A 22,994-nucleotide genomic window follows, 5' to 3' on the forward strand; every position below is an offset into this window, starting at 1 on the left:
AATGGATCGTTTATGAGCTAAATTAGTTGAAATGGATCGTTTATGAGATAACCTAGGTAAGATGGGTCATTTTGGAGTTAACCTAGGTGAAATGGGTCATTTTAAAGCTAACGTAGGTAAAATGGATCATTTAGGAGCTAATCTAGGTAAAATGGGTCATTTTTGAGCTAACTTGGATGAACTGGATCATTTATAAGCTAACCAAGGTAAAATGGGTCATTTTAGAGCTAACTTAGGTAAAATGGATCGTTTATGAGCTAACTAAGCTAATTATGCAATTTTTGACATAAGTAAGCTAAGTACAGATCGTTTTAGAGCTAACTTAGGTAAAATGGATGGTTTTGGAGGTCAGTAAGCTTATTAAGTCATTTTGGAGGAGAAGAAGCTAAGTCTAGGTCATTATGGTAAGCATTGGAGGAAATAAAGCTAAGTCTAGGTCTTTATGCATGTGTTAAGCAAAACACTAGATAAACTTACCATGATCCAGGAGGTGTAGGAGCGGGCTGGCTCGTGTCGGTAGCTGGAGAAGGATCGTGCGATGCTTGTCTGGAGTTACGCTGCACCAAAGATCATTTCCAATGTCTTGTTAGCATGATGACACTCAAATGTTAAGACTAGCAAGTAATGTCCATTCAAATTAAACTCACCGTGGTCCCAGGAGCAATCACTGGCATCGGCGGAGCGGTCTGACCGGTCTTCTCGCACACAGACTGCACATTTGGTTTTGACGACTCAGTCATACTAGTTAGTAATGAGACAAACACTACATGAATGTTTTGGCTAATCTGCAGAAGAAACTTACCACAAGGAGCTCGTACATGGCCCTTGCCTGCATGTCATTCCGTGCCCTCTCCTCCTCCAACATCTTTGTCGTCCTCTCCTCCAACTCCCGCTGCCTCTCCGCCGCCTCCGCCAGAAGTTTCTCCGTTCTATCTCTCTCACTCTGTATAGCAGCCTGCAACACCACTCACATGACCATTTGTAATCATTGATGGAAGCGCACACAATGTAATGGAGAAAGATAGCTGAGTACGTATCACTAACCTTGATGGCGAGTTGCACTGGCCGTTCACGAGGCCTTATCTCAGGAGCGGAGCTCGACTGGCGCGCCTTGATCTCCGGGAGAGTGCTAGGACAACGGATAAGTCCATCTCCAATGGCTATGGAGCCATGGGACCTCCCGCCACCAGATATCATCACCAGCTCTGGATCAATGGGACCCTGGCTCGGGTTAAAGTCCTCCCCTTTCCTCGCCTTCCCCTCATCTCTATATCTCACGAGCTTGTTGTGGGAGGAGATGTTGGTGAAGTTGTTTGCATCATCGAGGTCAGACTGAGAGAAAGCCTTGACTTTCTTGAAAGAGGCAGTGTGGGCCATGGCATACAGGTCGTACACCTCTGGCACCTTATCCACCTTATTGTGGCGTGCCTGAAAGAGAGAAACAATGTAAATTAGTAATTAAAGGGCTCAAGCTAGCATGATGAATGAATTGCATGAATCATGAAGCAAACCACATACCCAGTTCCGCCCGAACTGATATAAGTTGGAGCTGCCTTGATGGTGTGGCACACCTTCCATTTGGGCACGTTTGTCCTTGGCCTCGTTGTGGAGGGCTAGCCATTCTTTTGAGCACCACTCATTGACCAACACCTCCCAACAATCCATCCGATCCGCACACCATCTCGGAGGCGCCTAAGTTAGCAAATAGAAACTTGAGCGCTACGGCTAAGAATTACTAAATGAAGGAACTTAAGTAGAAGGCCTTAAGAATTACCTTCATGTACTGCTCCTTACTCAGGAACTTATCGCGGCACGCCGGCTTGGTCTTCTTGATACCACGCAAGGCGTAGTAGTCTCGAACAGCCTGCACCCGAGCCTCGTGCCGTAAGTTCTGTAGTAGGCGCTTGCAGACGTTCTCGATAACATGTGCCGCGTCCTCCTCGTATCCCTCCTCACACCTGTAGAATGTCTGCAATCAAATGAGACAATATTGATTAGTACAATTAATAACTAGCTAGTTGAAGATTTTTAAATGTGTAAAGGAGAAATTACCCAGAACTTTCTGATCACCATGTCTGCCCTCGTGTCGCACAAGACACCGTCGATAATCTCATCCGGCGGGGCCGGGGCAGCCAAGTAGTGCTCCCAGCTCAATCCAAGCTCTGGAAGCCGACCCTCACCAGGCAACGTGACAAACCCCGGGAAGTTTTGCCGGCAAAGAACTCCAAGGACGGAGTTGGGCCGGCGGACACTATGATGGTGGTCCCAACCCCTGCAGCATGACAAGGCCAACGCATTAGTTATTTGAAGAAACGTGAATGCAGAAGGTACAAAAATATTAAATGCACTTACGTACCTCTCCCCATCAGGGAAAATCAACCACCTCTGCTCGCGGGTCGCCGGCACGGACGGGAGCCGTGTAGCACCACGCTGGTAGACGGTGCCCCCCTCCTCCTCAATATCAGTCGGCTCCCCGCCATCATCAGCATGGCCACTCGGCTCCTCGGGCTGATCCGGCCAGGTACCCCATCCGGACGTGTGCTCCTCCGGGGTCTCGTGGGCCGAACTCTCGTGGGCCGAAGGCCAGTCGACCCGAGGCTCGTGGGCCCAAGACCCGTGGACCGGAGGCTCGTGGACCGGAGTCCGTGTAGCCTCCTCCTCGGACGAGTCCACCCTAGCAGTCACGTGCTCGGGTGAAACAGCTGGGGGTGGCGGCGAGGAAGGCGCCGTAGCAGTCACCCTACCTCCTCTCCCGCGACCACGTGCCCCACCTCCTCTCTTCCTACCTCGTCCCCTGCTGGGCACCGCGGTCGACGAAGAAGGGCCCGGCGGTGTCGCCATACTGTCCAGCAACGCTCGGCGGAGAGGTGCGTCTGGAATGGAAGACCTCAGACCACGCGCCGACGAAGAAGGGGCCTTGGCGCGCTCCCGACCAGCGCCCACCATCTTTCAACACCTGCCATGACAAACAGTAAACGAAATTAGTACAACATAAAAAAAAGACCGACATGAATAATAATATGTGTATCACTTAAGTGTATCATCATCAAGTACAACATAAAAAAATTTAATACCTGACACTACTAATAATCTCGATCAGTATCATCAATAAATGCATAATCATCATCATCACTATAATCAATGACGGGCTCATAGGGTTCAGTGGCATCAACATGTGGAAGGCCACCTTGACGTAATCGGTCAAGCAATGACAGGTCATCCGCAGCAGTAACCTCTTCTTGTTCCGGCTCTTCTTGTTCCTCCTCTGGGGTGATGTCGGATTCACTGTCGCTGTCTACTTCAATGTTTTGGGGTGAAGTATAGCGGTTCTTGAAACGCTTTTTGGAAAGACGTGTCTCTTGGAAGAATTCTCCTTCATATGTGTCTGGGTTAATGTGAGGTTCATAATCCTCTTCCTTTGGGGGAGATAGTCTAGCACGTGGCGGCACTTCATAAACGACATCCCAACCTTTCAGATTTGGATTAGTTTGGCAGGCCCACGGTAGATAGAATACTTGGGTCGCCTGTTGAGCCGTAATATAGACATCAGGAACATCTAAATGGGTGCTTTGGTTGATTTCAACTAGCCCTATATGTTCATGAGTCCTTCTAGTCTCCTTCGGCTGAAACCAATAACATTTGAAGACTACGACATTCGGTGGGTTTTCACCATAGAATAGAAGTTCATAAATTGCTTCAACTCTCCCATAATACTCGGTACCTCCTTCGCCGATAGCAGATACACAACAATTTGTAGACTTTCGGTCGGCCATAGATAGCTCTTTGCCATAGGTACGAAAGCGATACCCGTTGATGTCGTATTTGTCAAATGAACGGACCTTATAGTCAAAACCATTAGCGACTTGTCTCAATTCGGCGTCCATAGACTCTGAATTAGCCTACAAGTTTAATATGAAAGGATTGTTGCATTACGCACAAATTAGCGAATGAAATGAAATTGTCTAATAGAAATTACCGTTTGTTTGAACCAAGAGATGAAACCGGGATAGCCGCCTCCTTGCTTTGCGAGAAGCTCATACTCTTCGACAGAATCCTTTTGGATCACCGCTCCATACGAGAATAAGGCGACGTATCGACTGTATGAAATATCCAGGAATAAGAGCAGTTCAAAGGAAATAGAAGTTGCGAAACAATGTACCGAGAACTTACTCGATGTACGGCCGCACTTCTATCAGGTTGTTGAAGATATACAACGAAATGGTCCGCCATTGTTCGTTATCCAAAGATACTGGATTTGAAACACTGGCTGGTGCGAGATTCCCTTTGAATAGGCTGAGGTTGGATCCACCCTTTTTAGGGTCGTCAGCATTGTACCGAGGCTTCGGATTATGCAAATGACGATTTTTGGCTTCGTAGTGTGCTGTCACGAAGTTTGCCGCCTCCTCAGTGATGAATGCCTCAGCCATCGATGCTTCAATTCTACGTTTATTTTTACATTTTTGTCGAAGCGTCTTCTGCATCCTCTCAGTTGGGTAGCACCAACGATTTTGCACGGGCCCCCCCAATCTTGCCTCGGTCGGGAGATGCAAAATCAAATGTTGCATTGGATTAAAGAAGCCCGGTGGAAAGATCTTCTCTAACTTGCAGATCAACTCCGGCGCCAACTCTTCCATTTCTTCTAGCACGCCAGGCGATAGTTCTTTCGCACAAAGAACACGGAAGAAATAGCTGAGTTCTGCCAGTACTAGCCATTCATCCTCAGGGATGAAGCCACGCAACATCACCGGCATTACCCGCTCAATCCATATGTGCCAATCATGACTCTTGAGACCAAATATCTTCAATTTATCAAGACTGGCTCCCCTCTTTAGATTCGCTGCATACCCATCGGGGAACATCAACTGCATTTTCACCCACAAGATAATTTCCCTCATAGCTGGCCTTCCAAGATTGAACCATGCCTTTGGCTTCGTCCAGTTCTGCTTTCCTTTCGGTTCTTTCATGTTTTGTAACGGCCTATCACATAGCGCCTCCAGATCGACTCTAGCCTTAGTATTATCCTTTGACTTCCCATCTATGCCGAACAATGTACCAAAAAGTGCCTCGGCGATATTCTTCTCAGTGTGCATCACGTCGATGTTGTGTGGGCAAAGGAGGTCTTTGAAGTAAGGCAGATCCCATAAGCATGTTTTGTGAGTCCAGGCGTGCTTAGAATTATACCCCTTGAAGTACCCTGGACGCTCTGGATCTGGCTCGAGAGCGTTTAACTGATCCAGGGTCTGTTGGCCTGTCAATGCAGGTGGTGCAGAGTTTTTGACAACTCTACCTCTGATGAAGTTCTTCTTGTCTTTCCTGAACTTATGGCGAGGATTCAGGAACTGTCTATGCATGTCGAAGCAAGAAAACTTGCGACCGGCCTGAAGCCAACGAAACTCAAGAGCTCCCTTGCATGTGGGGCACGGGAACCTTCCATGCACACACCAGCCAACGAATAGCGCATACGCCGGCAAGTCATGCGTCGAGTACATGTACCAGACACGCATTATGAAGTTCCGTTTGCTATAGGCGTCGTATGTCTTGAACCCATTATCCCAGGCTTCTTGCAATTCGTCCTTAAGCGGCTGCATGTACACATTCATATTTTTCCCCGGATAGTTGGGCCCTGGAATTATCAACGTCAGGAAAATGTTCTTTCTTTGCATAATCTGTCCGGGGGGGAGATTGAGTGGAAAGACAAATACGGGCCAACAACTGTATTGGGCTGCCGTCATACCAAACACACTGAACCCATCCGTGCTGATGCCGACTCGAGGATGCCTCGGATCTGCCGCTTTGTCAGCATGTAATTCATCAAACTTTTTCCACGCAACACCATCCGATGTGTGTACAATCATCAGATTCCCATCTGCATCTAGTTCGGTTCTTTTGCCCGTTTTGTGCCATGTCATCTGTCTGGCCGTCTCTTCGACCATGAAAAGACGTTGAAGTCTTGGTACGATTGGCATATACCGAAGAACACTAACGGGGATTTTGGTCTGTGTCTTCTCACCCATACCGTTGTCTACCACAACATACCTGGAAGACTTGCAAATGGGACAATAGTTCAAGTCCGCATAGTCAAGCCTAAACAAGACACATCCTTTCTCACAGGCATGTATCTTATCATAGGGCATCTTCAGTGCACGGAGGATTTTGTCCGACTGGTACAGGTTTGCAGGCATTACATGGCCTTTGGGTAGAAAGCGTCCAAATACTGTCATCATTGCATCGTAGCATTCTCTGCCCAAGTTGAACTGAGCCTTCAGAGCCATTACTTGTGAGATGGCATCCAACTGACAAAGCTCAGTGTGCTCATGGAGCGGACGTTTTGAAGACTCCAACATTTCATTGAAGGCCTTTGCAGATTCCTCCATCTCCTCGTCCGAATCCCGAGCATCATCGAAGTCTTGCACCATGTTTTCCATCCCGGTACCATGCTCGTCGGTGCGACGACGATCCACCTCAGCTCGGTCACGTTGGGCAGACTCACCATGAAATGTCCACACCGTATAATCGGGCGTAAAACCACTCTTCTGCAGGTGTTTGCCCATTTCAGCCTCTGTCCTCTTTTCCCAATTGCCGCACCGTAAACAGGGGCACCAGGTTTTCCTCTGGCCATTTGCAAATGCGGCTCGCACAAACCCCTTGGTTTTTGTGAACCATTCAGTGCTCCATTTGTTCTGACCAGTGTGACCGGTGTACATCCACGCACGATCACTCATCTTGACTTTCAGAGCTACTAGACACACAACAAATATATATATATATATATATAATTCACCATGTATATATTCATCAGTTGATCTACTTTGTCAATTTTATTACGTCCATGCAACCTACACTCTAATAGGTAATGATAGGTCCTAATCCCACCCGAGTATGTTTAGATTGGGTTCATTTTCCCATGCTATGCTCCGGATCCTACGCAAAATTTTGGCAGCACCTCCCCGCTGTTCTCCTGATACACGTCTCTGCAATAAACAGAGAGGATGTGTACCCGGAGAACAACAGGGGAGGCACTGACGAAACTTATGCGTCAGATCCGGAGCAAAGCATATGGGAAAACGAACCCAATCTAAACATACTCGGGCTGTCCATGGATAGCGTTGGACAATTCGAAAGAATCAAGGTTATAAATATGCAAATGCATGCATATTTATAACTATGACACATATTGGTTACGCATACTGATGATTCAAGACCATATATAGCTAGCTATCAAGTTCATCGGCACGAACACCGGAACAGAGCAATAATTAACGGTGGAGAGGACATGTCATTTGGTGCTCCACCCACCGACGAAGGGGCAGAGCTCGTCAAACGCACGGCGAGGTCGTCGACCACTAAACCTCGCAGCGATGAAACAACTGCACATTTAAATCTACCCGATCAACACAATTATATATGATGTTTTCATAACAAAATCGAAAAATATATGACCTAACTAAATAATTCCAAATATTATGACCCTGTCAGGGTGTCGGGGTCGGGTCGGGGTGTGGGTCAGGGGGTGGTGTCAGGGTGTCGGTGGTCGGGGTAAGGGTGGGTGTGGTGTCAGGGTGTCGGGGTCGGGGTGTCGTGCCGGGGTGTCGTGTTGGGGTGTCGTGTCGGGGGTCGGGGGTGTCGTGTCGTGTCGGGGGTGTCATGTCGTGTCGTGTCGTGTCGGGGGTGTCGGGGTGCGTGTCGGGGTGTCGGTGTCGGTCGGGTCGTGTCGGGTGTCGGTCGGGGGGTGTCGTGTCGGGGTCGGTGGTCGGGGTGTCGGTGGTCGGGTCGGGGTGTCGGTGGTTCTTCTCTCTTCCTCTTCTCTCTTTCTCCTCTCTCCTCTCCTCTCTCTCTTTCTTCTTCTTCTTCTTCTCTTCTTCTTCTTCTTCTTCTTCTTCTCTTCTTCTTTCTCCTCCTCCTCCTCTCCTCTTCTTCTTCTTCTTCTTCTTCTTCTTCTTCTTTCTTCTCCTTTTTCCTCTTCTTAAACCTAGCACTAAGTAACCTAAAACAAAACAGGAAAACTACACCTAAACTAGCTATTCTTCTTCTCCTCCCTTCTTCTAATTATTCTAGTTTTTTTCATTACTAAACATAAACCTAAAACTAAACTAAACCTAAGACCAAACTAAAAGTAATCTAAACTAAACTAAATATAAACCAAACTAAAAGTAATCTAAACTAAACTAAATCTAAACTAAAACTAAAAGTAATCTAAACTAAAACAGAAAAAAACAGAAGAAAAAAAAGGAGAAGAGGGGTGCGACGGGGCTCACCTGCGGCATGGGTGGGAGGCCTGTGGCACGCTGGCAGGGCCCAGGGGCGCCGGCGGTGGGTTGCTCGCCGACGGAGGGGCGCTGGCCGGGCGATGGCGGCGACGGGGCCACAGCTCTGGGGCGGCGGGGTGGCGCGGCCGGGCGGAGGGTGGGGCGACGGGCGGAGGGGCGACGGGGCGGAGGGTGGGGGCGACGGGGTGGAGGGGTGGGGCGACGGGCGGAGGGGGCGACGGTGGCGGCGCCGGGCGGTGGGTCGGGGGGCGACGGGGCGACGGGTGGCGGGCGACGGGGGGGGGTGGCGGGGCGATGGGCGGCGACGGGCGGCGGGTGGCGGGGCGACGGGCGGCGGCGGGCGCGGGCGGCGGTGGGTGGGATGTGGTGGCGGGGCGCGTCGGGAGGAGAGAGGGAGAGAAGAGAGAGTAACGGGCGGGGGGGTAGGGGCCGTTAGGTACTCTCCTCTTTGCCGTCTACCAATCTTTGCCGTCCGCCTTTATGTCTCTTTGCCATCTGCTAGCAGACGGCAAAGAGGTGGGGCGTTAAGTTTTTTCCAAACGGGCGGGGGGTGGGGGCCACCTCTCTCTTTGCCGTCTGCCAGCAGACGGCAAAGATTCTTTGCCATCCGGTAGTAGACGGCAAAGAGCTAGCGGATGACAAAGACCTGTTTTGTCGTCTGCCATTTCTTTGCCGTCTGCTTTTGGGTAGCTGATGGCAAAGAGCTTCTTTGCCGTCAGCTAGCAGACGGCAAAGAGCTGGCAGATGGCAAATTAGCTGATTCCAGTAGTGTCTCCACGTACAGTACTCTTCCGATGGAAGTCGGTCGTTGACCACATTGACCACCCTGCGCCGAGAGCACAAAGGCGGTCGACGACGGTGAGGCCTAGGAAGGGGACGACGCGGAGCCGGGGAAGACGCGGCAGTGGATGCCCACTGATACGTCTCCGTCGTATCTACTTTTCCAAACACTTTTGCCCTTGTTTTGGACTGTAACTTGCATGATTTGAATGGAACTAACCCGGACTGACGCCGTTTTTAGCAGACTTTCCATGGTGTTATTTATGTGCAGAAACAAAAGTTCTCGGAATGACCTGAAACTCCACGGAACATCTATTTGGAAAATAAGAAAAATACTAGAAGAAAAATCCACGTCAGGGGGCCCACACCCTGTACCCGAGGGTGGAGGGCGCGCCCCCTACCTCGTGGGCCCCCTGACGCTCCACCGACCTCAACTCCAACTCAATATATTCACTTTCGGGGAGAAAAAAAAATCAGAGAGAAGGATTCGTCGCGTTTTATGATACGGAGCCGCCGCCAAGCCCTAAAACCTCTGTGGAGGGCTGATCTGGAGTCCGTTCCAGGCTCCGGATAGGGGAATCTGTCGTCGTCGTCATCCTCAGCCATTCTCCATCACCAATTTCATGATGCTCACCGCCGTGCGTGAGTAATTCCATCGTAGGCTTGCTGGATGGTGATGGGTTGGATGAGATCTATCATGTAATCGAGTTAGTTTTGTTAGGGTTTGATCCCTAGTATCCACTATGTTCTGAGATTGATGTTGCCATGACTTTGCTATGCTTAAAGCTTGCCACTAGGGCCCGAGTGCCATGATTTCATATCTGAACCTGTTATGTTTTCATGAATATATGTGAGTTCTTGATCCTATCTTGCAAGTCTATAGTCACCTACTATGTGTTATGATCCGGCAACCCCGAAGTGACAATAAGCGGGACCACTCCCGGTGATGACCATAGTTTGAGGAGTTCATGTATTCACTATGTGCTAATGCTTTGTTCCGGTACTCTATTAAAAGGAGGCCTTAATATCCCGCTGCCACGGGAGGGTAGGACAAAAGATGTCATGCAAGTTCTTTTCCATAAGCACGTATGACTATATTCGGAATACATGCCTACATTACATTGATGAATTGGAGCTAGTTCTGTGTCACCCTATGTTATGATTGTTACATGATGAACCGCATCCGGCATAATTCTCCATCACCATTCCAATGCCTACGAGCTTTTCACATATTGTTCTCCGCTTATTTACTTTTCCGTTGCTACTGTTACAATCACTACAAAACACCAAAAATATTACTTTTGTTACCGTTACCTTTGTTACCGTTACCACTACTATCATATTACTTTGCTACTAAATACTTTTCTGCAGATATTAACTTATCCAGGTGTGGCTGAATTGACAACTCAGTTGCTAATACTTGAGAATATTCTTTGGCTCACCTTGTGTCGAATCAATAAATTTGGATTAATACTCTACCCTCGAAAACTGTTGCGATCCCCTATACTTGTGGGTTATCAAGACTATTTTCTGGCACCGTTGCTGGGGAGCATAGCTCTATTCTTTGAGTCACTTGGGATTTATATCTGGTGGCCACTATGAAGAACCTGAAAGACGCTAAGACAACAATTTATCCCTCAACTACGAGGGGAGGTAAGGAACTGCCATCTAGCTCTGCACTTGATTCACCTTCTGTTTTGAGTAAGCTTGCGACACCTAAACCTGCTTCTGCTATTCGTTCTGATATGTCGCATGTTATTGATGATGCCACTTCTGCTATGCATGATACTTATGATGAAACTACTTCTATGCTTGATACTACTGTGCCACTTGGTGAATTTCTCGATGAACAACTTGCTAGGGCTAGAGAGAATGAAATTATTGATAATATTTATGAAAGTGATGATGTAGACTCTTCCCCTAATACATATGAATTGCATGTTGTGCCTGAGGGCTATGTTATGGATGAAGAAATTGCTAATGAAATTTTTGCCTGCAAAGATAGATATGATGTTAAGAAATTATTATCTAAATGGAAGCAGCAATCTCTTAATGCTAGAATGAAACCTGATCCTGCTTTTGGTGCTTCACCTATCTGTGTTACTGATAAGGATTATGTATTCTCTGTTGATCCTGATATAATTACTTTGGTTGAATATGATCCTTTTTATGGCTATGAATCTGAAACTGTTGTGGCACATCTTACTAAATTAAATGATATAGCCACCCTGTTCACTAATGATGAGAAATCTCGCTACCTTTATATCCTTAAAATATTTCCGTTATCATTAAAGGGTGATGCTAAGATATGGTTCAACTCTCTTGATCCTGGTTGTGTGCGTAGTCCCAGGATGTGATTTATTACTTCTCTGCTAAATATTTCCCTGCTCATAAGAAACAAGCTGCTTTAAGGGATATATATAATTTTGTGCAAATTGAAGAAGAGAGTCTCCCACAAGCTTGGGGGAGGCTTCTCCAATTACTTAATGCTTTGCCTGATCATCCTCCTAAGAAAAATGAAATACTTGATATCTTTTATAATGGACTAACCGATGCTTCCAGAAATTACCTGGATAGTTGTGCTGGTTCTGTTTTCAGGGAAAGAACACCGGATGAAGCTGAAATTTTATTGAATAATATGTTGACTAATGAAAATAATTGGACACATCCTGAGCCAATTCCTGAGCCTATTCCTAAACCAACTCCGAAGAAGAGAGGTGTTCTATTTCTCAGTCCTGAAGATATGCAAGAGGCAAAGAAATCTATGAAAGAAAAAGGTATTAAAGCTGAAGATGTTAAGAATTTACTTCCTATTGAAGAAATACATGGTCTTAATTTACCGCCTGTTGAAGAAACATATGATCTTAATCCATTATCTATTGAAGAAACTCATGGTCTTGATAACCCGACACAGGTAGTAAAGGTAAATTCTCTCTATAGATTTGATGAAGGTGATATTCCTCACTATAAGTCTGCTAGACAATGCTTAGAAGAGTTTGATAATTTTATTGTCAAACAAGAAAACTTCAATGCTTATTTTGGTAGACAATTGAAATACAATTCTGATACGCTTGAACACTTGGGTGATTATATGTCTAGAGTCAAAGGTGAACTTAAACTCATTACTAAACATGCTTCTATGGTTACCACTCAAGTAGAACAAGTACTTAAAGCTCAAAATGATTTGCTCAATGAATTGACAAGTAAGAATAATGATTATGCTGTTAGAGTGGCTACTAGAACTGGTAAGATGACTCAGGAACCTTTGTATCCTGAAGGCCACCCTAAGAGAATTGAGCAAGATTCTCAGAGAAATAATATTAATGCACCTAGTCCTTCTAAAAAGAAGAAAAAGAAAAATGATAGGACTTTGCATGCTTCTAGAGAACCTATTGCTGAACCACCTGAGAATCCAAATGATATCTCTATTTCTGATGCTGAAACACAATCTGGTAATGAACATGGAATTAGTGAAAATGCTAATGATGATTTTCATGATGATGCTCAACCTAGTAATGATAATGATGTAGAGATTGAACCTGCTGTTGATCCTGATAACCCACAATCAAAGAATCAACGTTATGATAAGAGAGACTTTGTTGCTAGGACACATGGTAAAGAAAGAGAACCTTGGGTTCAGAAACCCATTCCTTTTCCTCCCAAACCATCCAAGAAAAAGGATGATGAGGATTTCGAGCGCTTTGCTGAAATGATTAGACCTATCTTTTTGCGTATGCGATTAACTGATATGCTCAAAATGAATCCTGACGCTAAGTATATGAAAGAAATTGTCACTAATAAAAGAAAGATACCGGAAGCTGAAATTTCCACCATGCTTGCTAATTATACTTCTAAAGGTGGAATACCCAAGAAACTTGGAGATCCAGGAGTACCCACTATACCATGCTCCATTAAAAGAAATTATGTTAAAACTGCTTTATGTGATCTTGGAGCCGGTGTTAGTGTTATGCCTCTCTCTTTATATCGTAGACTTGATTTGAACAAGTTGACACCTACTGAAATATCTTTGCAAATGGCTGATAAATCAACTGCTATACCTATCGGTATTTGTGAGGATGTGCCTGTCGTGGTTGCGAACGTTACTATTTTAACAGACTTTGTTGTTCTTGATATTCCCGAGGACGATAGTATGTCTATTATTCTTGGAAGACCTTTTTTGAATACTGCAGGGGCTGTTATTGACTGTAACAAAGGCAATGTCACTTTTCATGTTAATGGTAATGAGCATACGGTACACTTTCCGAGGAAACAACCTCTAGTTCATAGTATCAACTCTATTGGAAAAATTCCATTGATTATTTTTCGAGGTTTTGAATTTCCTCTTCCTACTGTCAAGAAGAAATATGATATTCTTATTATTGGGGATGTGCATCTCCCCGTTGAGGTAACATAGTGTCATTCGAAATTTCTTCGGTTCCATGTTATTCGGAATGAGTTTGTTAACAAGACTTGATCAACTTTGTTAGTGGATTCCTTTTGATGAGATGAGATGGATGAAACTAGAAGGCACAACCTTCTGTACCCTCTTTTTACTTTCTGTTATTTAGTTGAAATAAATTAAAAATAGTATTTTTTCTGTCTGTTTTCTGATTTATCCGTGCAATATAAAAATACCCCGAAAATAAAATTTCTCCAAATGCCCTGAAAATGGAATATGATTTTTTCTAGAATATTTGAGAATATCTGGCACTGAGAACACAACAGGAGGGGCAAGCACCTGGCCACGAGGGTGGAGGGCGCGCCCTACCGCCTTGGGCGCGCCCCCTGCCTCGTGGGCCCATGGTGGCTCCCCTCCACTTATTCCTGCACCCACACATTCCTTCTTCCTCCCACAAACACCAATATCTAGCTCAAACACGAGTTCTAGCTCATTTTGCTGCGATTTTTCATCTCCTTGCTCAAAGCACCTCTCACAAAACTGCTCGGGGAGATTGTTCCTTGGTATGTGACTCCTCCATTGGTCCAATCTAGTGCTTTATTCATTGCAAATTTGTGCTGCCTAGATGACCATGTTCTTGAGCTTGCATGTCAAATTTATATGGTTCCAAGTAGTTCTAATGCTTGATATAGGCTCTAGGCACTTGTAGGAGTAGTTGCTATCTATTTTGTTGAGCTTGGTTCACTTTTATTTGAAGTTGCTAAAAATTTCAGAAATTTTCAGAAAATAATGAAGAGATTTTTGAGGGGCTCATCGAGCCGAAGCTCGAAGGAAAAGCAAAGTGAAGAAGCACAGAGGCCCAAATATAATTTGCCTCGCATCGCGGAGGTCCGGCCGTGTGAATGGCCTTGCAATGATTCCTTGAGAGAAGCCGGGATTTATGATGATTTTTATGAATTGGCTGAGAATGCAGGCCTCACCGACTTCCTCCGCGACCAACGCAATCAGTATCTCTTACTCACTAATACCTTTGTGCAAAACTTCTATTATTTTCCTAAGGAATCACCTCCGTTAGTAGAGTTTCATTTATATGATGTTGTTAAGAAGATGCCACTAGATGAATTTTGCAAGGTTTGCAAAATACCTTTTGAGGGTAGTTTAGATGAACCACATCGTAAAGATGTGGATGGGCTTATTGACACTATCACTGTGGGGGAAACCTGGAAGGCTTTCGATGCAAGAATCACTAGCATACATTTTCCTGTTTTGCGCTACTTTGCCACATTTGCTAGTCGTTGCTTAATTGATCGCGGAAACTGTGGAAACCTTAGTGTTCCTAATATTATTATTTTGTTCCATGGTTTATTCTGCGGTAACACTGTTAGTATCGGCGGTATTATTGCCAAATGGTTAAGTCTGAACCGTACAAAGGGGCCCATCTTTGGAGGTATTTATGCTTCACGCCTAGCTGCACATTTTAACATACCTATTAGGCACTATGAAAAAGAAGAAAAATTGTTGCGCACTTCTTATTTAGATTATAAGAGTATGGTAGCACATGACTTTATTGTTAAGAATAGGGAAGGAGCGCTTAAATACAAATTGTTTTTGGATAAACATCACCCTGAGACTATTACCTTGCATGCTCCCTCCTTGTTTAATTTATCTGAAGGTCCTTATCTTGTTCCATTGGCGGCCATTCACGCCTACCGGAACCCTACACCAGCCACGGAGCCGGAACCACAATTTGAACCTCCACGACAGTCTAACTACCATTGGGACCCGGAGATGATTGCCAACCAGTGGCAGTCAGAGTCTTCTGCATCTTAGTACAACCCCGTCTACAACTATGGATATCCGCCAGGCCATCCGTGGCAATAAACCAACTTAGGCCAAAAGCCTTAGCTTGGGGGAGTACGTATTTCTCACCGACATTACATTTATGTTCACACACTCATTGCTAGATGTCGGTGCTCATACTTTTTCACTGTAATATCCATGCTAGTTTATTTCCTTTTTCTTGCTTTCTTCTTGTGTGTTTGTTAAACCTTAAGAAAAAAACAAAAAAATTAGTGTAGCTTTTAGTTAGTTTACTTTTCATGCTGTAGTAGTAATACTTAAAAAGAAAACCCAAAAAGATTTCTTGTTCTTCTTTTGCTTGTTGGGAGCTTTCTCGTGTAAATAGTTTTATTTCTTTTCCTTTCTTTGGGGGTCGATAGGAGAAGACCATGATTAAATTGTTGAAGTGGCTCTTATATGCATTATTGTTGATTTAATCAAGAGCCCATATTGCCTTGTCTTCTCCTGTTTATTGAATGCTCGTAGATTCCAGCTTAGTCCAATGCACGTCCACTCTTATTATTTTCACACCGTTCGGTCGTGCAAGTGAAAGGCAATTATGACGATATATGATGGATTGACTGAGATGAGAGAAGCTGGTATGAACTCGACCTCTCTTGTTTTTGTAAATATGATTAGTTCATCGTTCCTTATTCAGCCTATTATGAATAAACATGTTTGCAATGACAATTAGAGATCATAGTTGCTTATGCCATGCTTGATTAGCTAAGAGTTACAATGGTTTACCTTGCGTGCCAACATGCTGTTAAAATGGTTGTGATGTGGTATAGTGGGGTCGTATCCTCCTTTGAATGATTTAAGTGACTCGACTTGGCACATGTTCACACATGTAGTTGAAACAAATCAACATAGCCTTCACGATATTTATGTTCATGGTGGATTATATCCTACTCATGCTCGTACTCAATGTTTATTAATTTTAATGCATGTTCATGACTGTTGTCGCTCTCTAGTTGGTCGCTTCCCAGTCTTTTGCTAGCCTTCACTTGTACTAAGCGGGAATACTGCTTGTGCATCCAATCCCTTAAACCCCAAAGTTATTCCATATGAGTCCACTATACCTTCCTATATGCGGTATTTACCTGCCGTTCAAAGTAAATTAGTATGTGCCAAACTCTAAACCTTCAAATGAAATTCTGTTTTGTATGCTCGAATAGCTCATGTATCAACTAGGGATGTCCGTATCTTCCATGTTAGGCGGGTTATTCTCAAGAGGAGTGGACTCCGCTCCTCATTCACGAGAAAATGGCTGGTCACCGGATGCCCAGTCCCATGCTTTATGCAGACTAAATCAAACTAATTGCAAACAAAACTCCCGCTAGGACTGTTGCTAGTTGGAGGCACTCGTTGTTTCGAGCAAGCCATGGACTGATGCATGTTGGTGGAGGGGGAGCATAAAGTTTACCATTCTGTTTGGGAACCGCCTATAATGTGTGTAGCTTGGAAGATATCGCCATCTCTTGGTTGTTATGTTGCCAATGAAAGTATGCCGCTCAAAATATTATTTATCTCTGCTTTAAAACCGAGCTCTGGCACCTCTACAAATCCCTGCTTCCCTCTGCGAAGGGCCTATCTATTTTACTTTTATGTTGAGTCATCACCCTCTTATTAAAGAGCACTAGCTAGAGAGCGCAGCTGCCATTTGCATCCATTACTATTAATTTATATTGGGTATGACTGGATCTCTTTTACCATGAATTAGAATGTCTAGTCAGTCCTTGATCTTTATAGGTGCTCTGCATTTATGTTTTGCGGTCTCAAAAAGGGCTAGCGAGATACCATCTTGTTATATCATATCATGATTGTTTTGAGAAAGTGTTGTCATCCGAGTTTTATTATTATCGCTCGCTAGTTGATTACGCCATTGATATGAGTAAACATGAGACCTAAGAGTTATTATGAATGTGATTAGTCATAGTCTTTGATGAAAACTTGAATGCTGGCTTTACATATTTACAGCAACAAGAGCAAACATAGTTTTTAAAAGTTTTTCTTTATCACTTTCAGTTTATGAACTGAATTGCTTGAGGACAAGCAAAGGTTTAAGCTTGGGGGAGTTGGTACGTCTCCGTCGTATCTACTTTTCCAAACACTTTTGCCCTTGTTCTGGACTCTAACTTGCATTATTTGAATGGAACTAACCAGGACTGACGCTGTTTTTAGCAGACTTTCTATGGTGTTATTTATGTGCAGAAACAAAAGTTCTCGGAATGACCTGAAACTCCACGGAACATCTATTTGGAAAATAAGAAAAATACTAGAAGAAAAATCCACGTCAGGGGGCCCACACCCTGTCCACGAGGGTGGAGGGCACGCCTGCCCCCCAAGGGCGCGCCCCCTACCTCATGGGCCCCCTGACGCTCCACCGACCTCAACTCCAACTCCATATATTCAGTTTTGGGGAGAAAAAAATCAGAGAGAAGGATTCATCGCGTTTTATGATACGGAGCCACCGCCAAGCCCTAAAACCTCTCGGGAGGGCTGATCTGGAGTCTGTTCGGGGCTCCGGAGAGGGGAATCCGTCGGTGCTCACGGAACATCCATTATGTTTTCATGAATATATGTGAGTTCCTGATCCTATCTTGCAAGTCTATAGTCACCTACTATGTGTTATGATCCGGCAACCCCGAAGTGACAATAATCGGGACCACTCCCGATGATGACCATAGTTTGAGGAGTTCATGTATTCACTATGTGCTAATGCTTTGTTCCGGTACTCTATTAAAAGGAGGCCTTAATATCCCTTAGTTTCCATTAGGACCCCGCTGCCACGGGAGGGTAGGACAAAAGATGTCATGCAAGTTCTTTTCCATAAGCACGTATGACTATATTCGGAATACATGCCTACATTACATTGATGAATTGGAGCTAGTTCTGTGTCACCCTATGTTATGATTGTTACATGATGAACCGCATCCGGCATAATTCTCCATCACCATTCCAATGCCTACGAGCTTTTCACATATTGTTCTCCGCTTATTTACTTTTCCGTTGCTACTGCTACAATCACTACAAAACACCAAAAATATTACTTTTGTTACCGTTACCTTTGTTACCGTTACCACTACTATCATATTACTTTGCTACTAAATACTTTGCTGTAGATATTAAGTTATCCAGGTGTGGCTGAATTGACAACTCAGTTGCTAATACTTGAGAATATTCTTTGGCTCCCCTTGTGTCGAATCAATAAATTTGGGTTGAATACTCTACCCTCAAAAACTTTGCGATCCCCTATACTTGTGGGTTATCACTCACGCGGGGAGGAGTATGAGGGTTCACTGGATTGGCTGCGGTGTGAGGCTGCCGTCGCCGCAGGGCCTGGCTAGCGCTGGGAGTAGTAGGGGGCGGTGAGGCCTCAACGGTAGCACAGCCGGCCACTGGAGGCAGGAGCAGGCGGTCTCGCCGGCGCTAGTTTGGGTGGCTGGTGCAAGAAGAGCAATGATTGAAGAAGCAACAGGACCGTTCGATTCATATCCAACGGTTACTGCTGCTAGAATCGTTTGTTGACTAAGTTGACAAGCCCTCCATACGCGTCAACGTACTTAGTAGGCCCACAGGTCAGCCTCCCAACCGGTGCGCCCCAGATGTCAGTGGGAGGAATCATTTTTTTCACGTAATAAGGAGGCAGTTGATTGCGTGCGGCCAGGCCAGCGGAGGGAGTATGGTGGGCCGGGGAAGCCTGCGTGGCATCATAGCGGGCCACAAGAGGAGGGAGCAGGCAGTCCCGCTGGCGCTAGTTTAGGCGGCTGGAGCAGGAAGATCAGAGATTGAAGAAGCACGTCGGCCGTTGGATGCACATCCAACAGTCACTGCTCCTAGAATCGTGTGTTGACTGACAAAGCCTTGCGTAAACAAGTCAGCCTCAAAATTTGTGGCGTGTACAACCCATTCGCTATTATTTTTATAATTTTTCCTCATTTTCTAATTCATATGGAATTTATTGCAGCCCATTTTCCATTTTTATAATTGCTGCCCATTTTCTGGTCAGTACCAGGGTTAAAAAAATTAACTAAATATGTGGGAAATTTAGAAAATTCGCAAATGTTTGCTGGGGAACAAAATATTCCTAATCCAAATATTAGTAGCCATACTAAAACAAATTTAAAAATAAATTAGTACTACGTCCTGTTAAATCCAATGAAATACTCCCTCCATCCCAAAATTTTTGTCTTAGATTTGTCTAAATACGGATGTATCAAGTCACGTTTTGGTATTAGATACATCCGTATCTAGACTAATCTAAGTCAAGAATTTTCGGCCGGAGGGAGTATAAGATATCAGTGAAGAACAAAAACAAAAAATGAAACTAATTAATATCCCATTTGCTATATGTTTTTTTTGGAATTTTCAACCCCTTTTGATATTACTTTTAACAGACACTGACCATACTCTTTGGCCAGGCTGGAATGCATCCCTCTTCATCTTGAAAGATTTGCAGCCCAGTAAGTTGGATAAAACAAATAGGCCTAGCTTGGGTATTCTTCAAAAAGAAATACCGGGCTACCTATTTTCCCAAAGAAAAAACTGCTGGGCTGGTCATGTTGCTAGACGGGCCACAGAGACCGCACAACCTAGTTTATAGCCTGCTCCTCAGAATTACTACTAAAAAAATTTGTGCAATTCTGTCATCAATTGACTATATGTTGAAAATGATGTGGGCCCCAGATATCAGCAAGGTGGATTAGAGTAAAAACGAGGGATTCATCTGAGTAGTAAAAGAGGCGCTTGCTTGTGTTCGGGAGTGGACCTGGTGGGTCCATACTGTCATACTCACAACTACAGTCCTCTCCCGATTCACTATGTTGACAGGGACCGTTTTGAAAAAAAACTATGTTGACAGGGCCGGACGGCGTCGCCGCGGCGAGCACACCAAGGCAGAGGATAAAGTGCTCTTGCCAATGTGCTGGGCTGGGTTGGACATTCTTATTGAAAATTAAAAATGGATCAGATCTATTTACGACATTGACTATGATTTGCATGGGTCCGCTGGTTGTAGGAAGAAAATGCTGGGAGAAAGAAGAATGTTCGCTATCTTTGCCGAAGAATAATATTGACTGAATGTAATGACACTGTCATAGGATATAATATCCTCCTGTTAAATCATGAATTTAAAGAACTGGTGCATGAGAATTTAGATTTATTTATTTATTTACTTATTTATGTTTAGGGGACCATGAGCATGTACCTGGGCCGGATTCATGTGAGAGCCTCCCTTCCAGTTAATTATGGGCTTCTCTATTGGGCCTTCATCAGTGGGCTGCATGTTATCAACAAGTGGAAAATGTGTTCCGTATGAAAAATAGTATGCGCTACGTACAGTACGGGGCATTAAAGGATCGAACGATGCAACGACTTCCAAAACATTATGTTTGTCATTCTAACAACACATTTATTCAACCAACAGATGAAATATACTACTGATTGTACATTGAAAACAGCAGCAACAGCAACCAGGGCTGGGGTTGCAACAGAAGCAGTAAGCAGGCCAGAAGAGTGAAGACGCAGCTCTCTCTTCCAAACCAAACATCAGCCATCATTACAAAGGGCTACCAAAAACGAACAACTGTATGCATCAAACTAAATAAAGATCCTACTACACCAAGTGTACGCATCTAACTAACTGGCTCAGTTAGACATTACTATTTATTAAGCTGTGGAGATTGGCCGACGGCTTGAACCAGATGGGTGCCTGACGGGGGAAACTCCAGCCAGCAGGTCGAAGTCTAGTACTTGCGACCCTTTCTCCTACTTTGGGCTGCAGAGCATGGCGGCACATATCAGGGTATGGTGCACGCAGAGATGCATGGTACGCTGTGTACACACAGTTTTGCCTGATGAACAAAACCGCGCTGCCATCATGATCCTTACCGTCGGTTATCTCCTGGTTAATCGGATAATTCAGTCCGATAAACAGAGAGCGTGTACCAAGGCTACTTACCAACCTCCAGTCGAAAATTCCTGAAGGCCCAGAGAAGCTGGGATCCTACTCAAAGACCTTGCAGTGACTGTGATTGTATTCCGCAAAACAACATGTCCGGTACGTGTGAATGATCATCAATCGTTCACCGTCGTCTGATCAAGCCAGGAACCACCTGCAACTTCCATGCCGCTTTTGTTTGAAAGTTTCTAGGATTAGGAAGGGTAGGGACACCAGGCGTCCTACAACATCATATCAAGTTGGAGTCAAATAACCCTCAAAAAAGTTGGAGTCAAATAAAACAGGGCTCTTGATGTAGTCAATCTTAAGAACAGCATGTTATGAGCATGAATATTTTTTCAGTAAATGTTGACAGTAATATAAGCAAGCCATCATGATATCATAGGAAAGTAACATACTACTGTAACAACCATTTGTAGCGATGACTGGAGTAGGCCAGCAATACGTCCAGCCATAGAAGGAGTCGACAACGTAAATGTATCCCTTGTGTTCAATGGCATCAGAGAACCATGGAGGATGTATGATCCTGCGATAGACGTGCAGATTTATCCACTTACCGTAGTGACCTGTCAGATAGGCGAGACCGCGGTTGAAGAACGCAATTAGCCTGAAGTCTTTATAATTTGCAGATCTTGTGGGCACTTGGCAGATTACAACCTTGAGCAAATCAAACTTGGTATCATGTTGGCTACTGTAAGATTCCGAGTATTCTGGGCCGGGGTGCCAAAGCAGTGCAGTGTTAATCGAAGGGAGGGGGATCAATCGCCGGGTGTAGACCTCCACGAGCATCCGGTTGCCGCGACCGTCGACGAGCACCATCCAAGACGTGCTCATGCCGACCCAGTACATACCGTTAATGTAGTTGAGGGTGACGGGGATCGGATCGCAGTCAAGGGGGTTGATGCTTGCCACCCTACGATCGTTATGCTGCGTGACACGCCATTTCTGAAGATCAAGCGGCATCAGCAAGCAAGGAGCTGGCTTAAAAAGCTCCGGCCTGAGGGCTTTGAGTAAACGATACAGCCCCGACGAGCACGCGGCAAGCGGCATGGTACTGAGATTGTCCACACGCGAAACAATGAGCTTGATTACCTCTGTGGGGAGCGAATTCCAGCCACTCTTTCGGCGGACACTGCTCGGTTCTGCCATTGTTAGTGCTTGGGTTTCGGAGGAGGGGGGAGGCGCGTTAGCGGGGATGGAAGATTGGACGAGGGGGGGAGGCGCCTTAGCGGGGATGGAAGAGTGGACAAAGATGGAGAAGCAAATATGTGCTGCGGGAAGTGGACAGGTGATGATGACTACAACACGTCACTTGACTTACGGGACACATACCAGCAGCGTAGGGTCATATCGAAGTCATACAACTTGCTTGAGTGATCACAGTACTGGTACTCCCTCCAGTACCTACTACTATGCCCTAACTTGCTTGAGTAGAGTAGTGGTGGTCCGGGCCGGATGCTCGCAGCGCGATGACCTGAGTTCGAATTCTGTCCTAAACTTTACTTTTTATATATTTTTAATATATACTACTTCTTTCGCTACTGTACGGGCAGTGGAACCCACATAGTACTTAGAATACAGGATTAAGGATGGATTTGTTTCTTTTTAACTTTCTGTACGAATCTGTAGCCAGCCTGCAAGTTATGTACACTGTACTGACAGTGGAACCCACGGAGTACTTAGAATACAAGATTAAGGATGCAATTAACTTTTTATAGAGGGAGAATCATACACACAATTAACTCAA

The sequence above is a fragment of the Triticum aestivum genome, chromosome 3D (genome assembly GCF_018294505.1).
Source record: "Triticum aestivum cultivar Chinese Spring chromosome 3D, IWGSC CS RefSeq v2.1, whole genome shotgun sequence".
Classification (NCBI taxonomy): Eukaryota; Viridiplantae; Streptophyta; class Magnoliopsida; order Poales; family Poaceae; genus Triticum; species Triticum aestivum.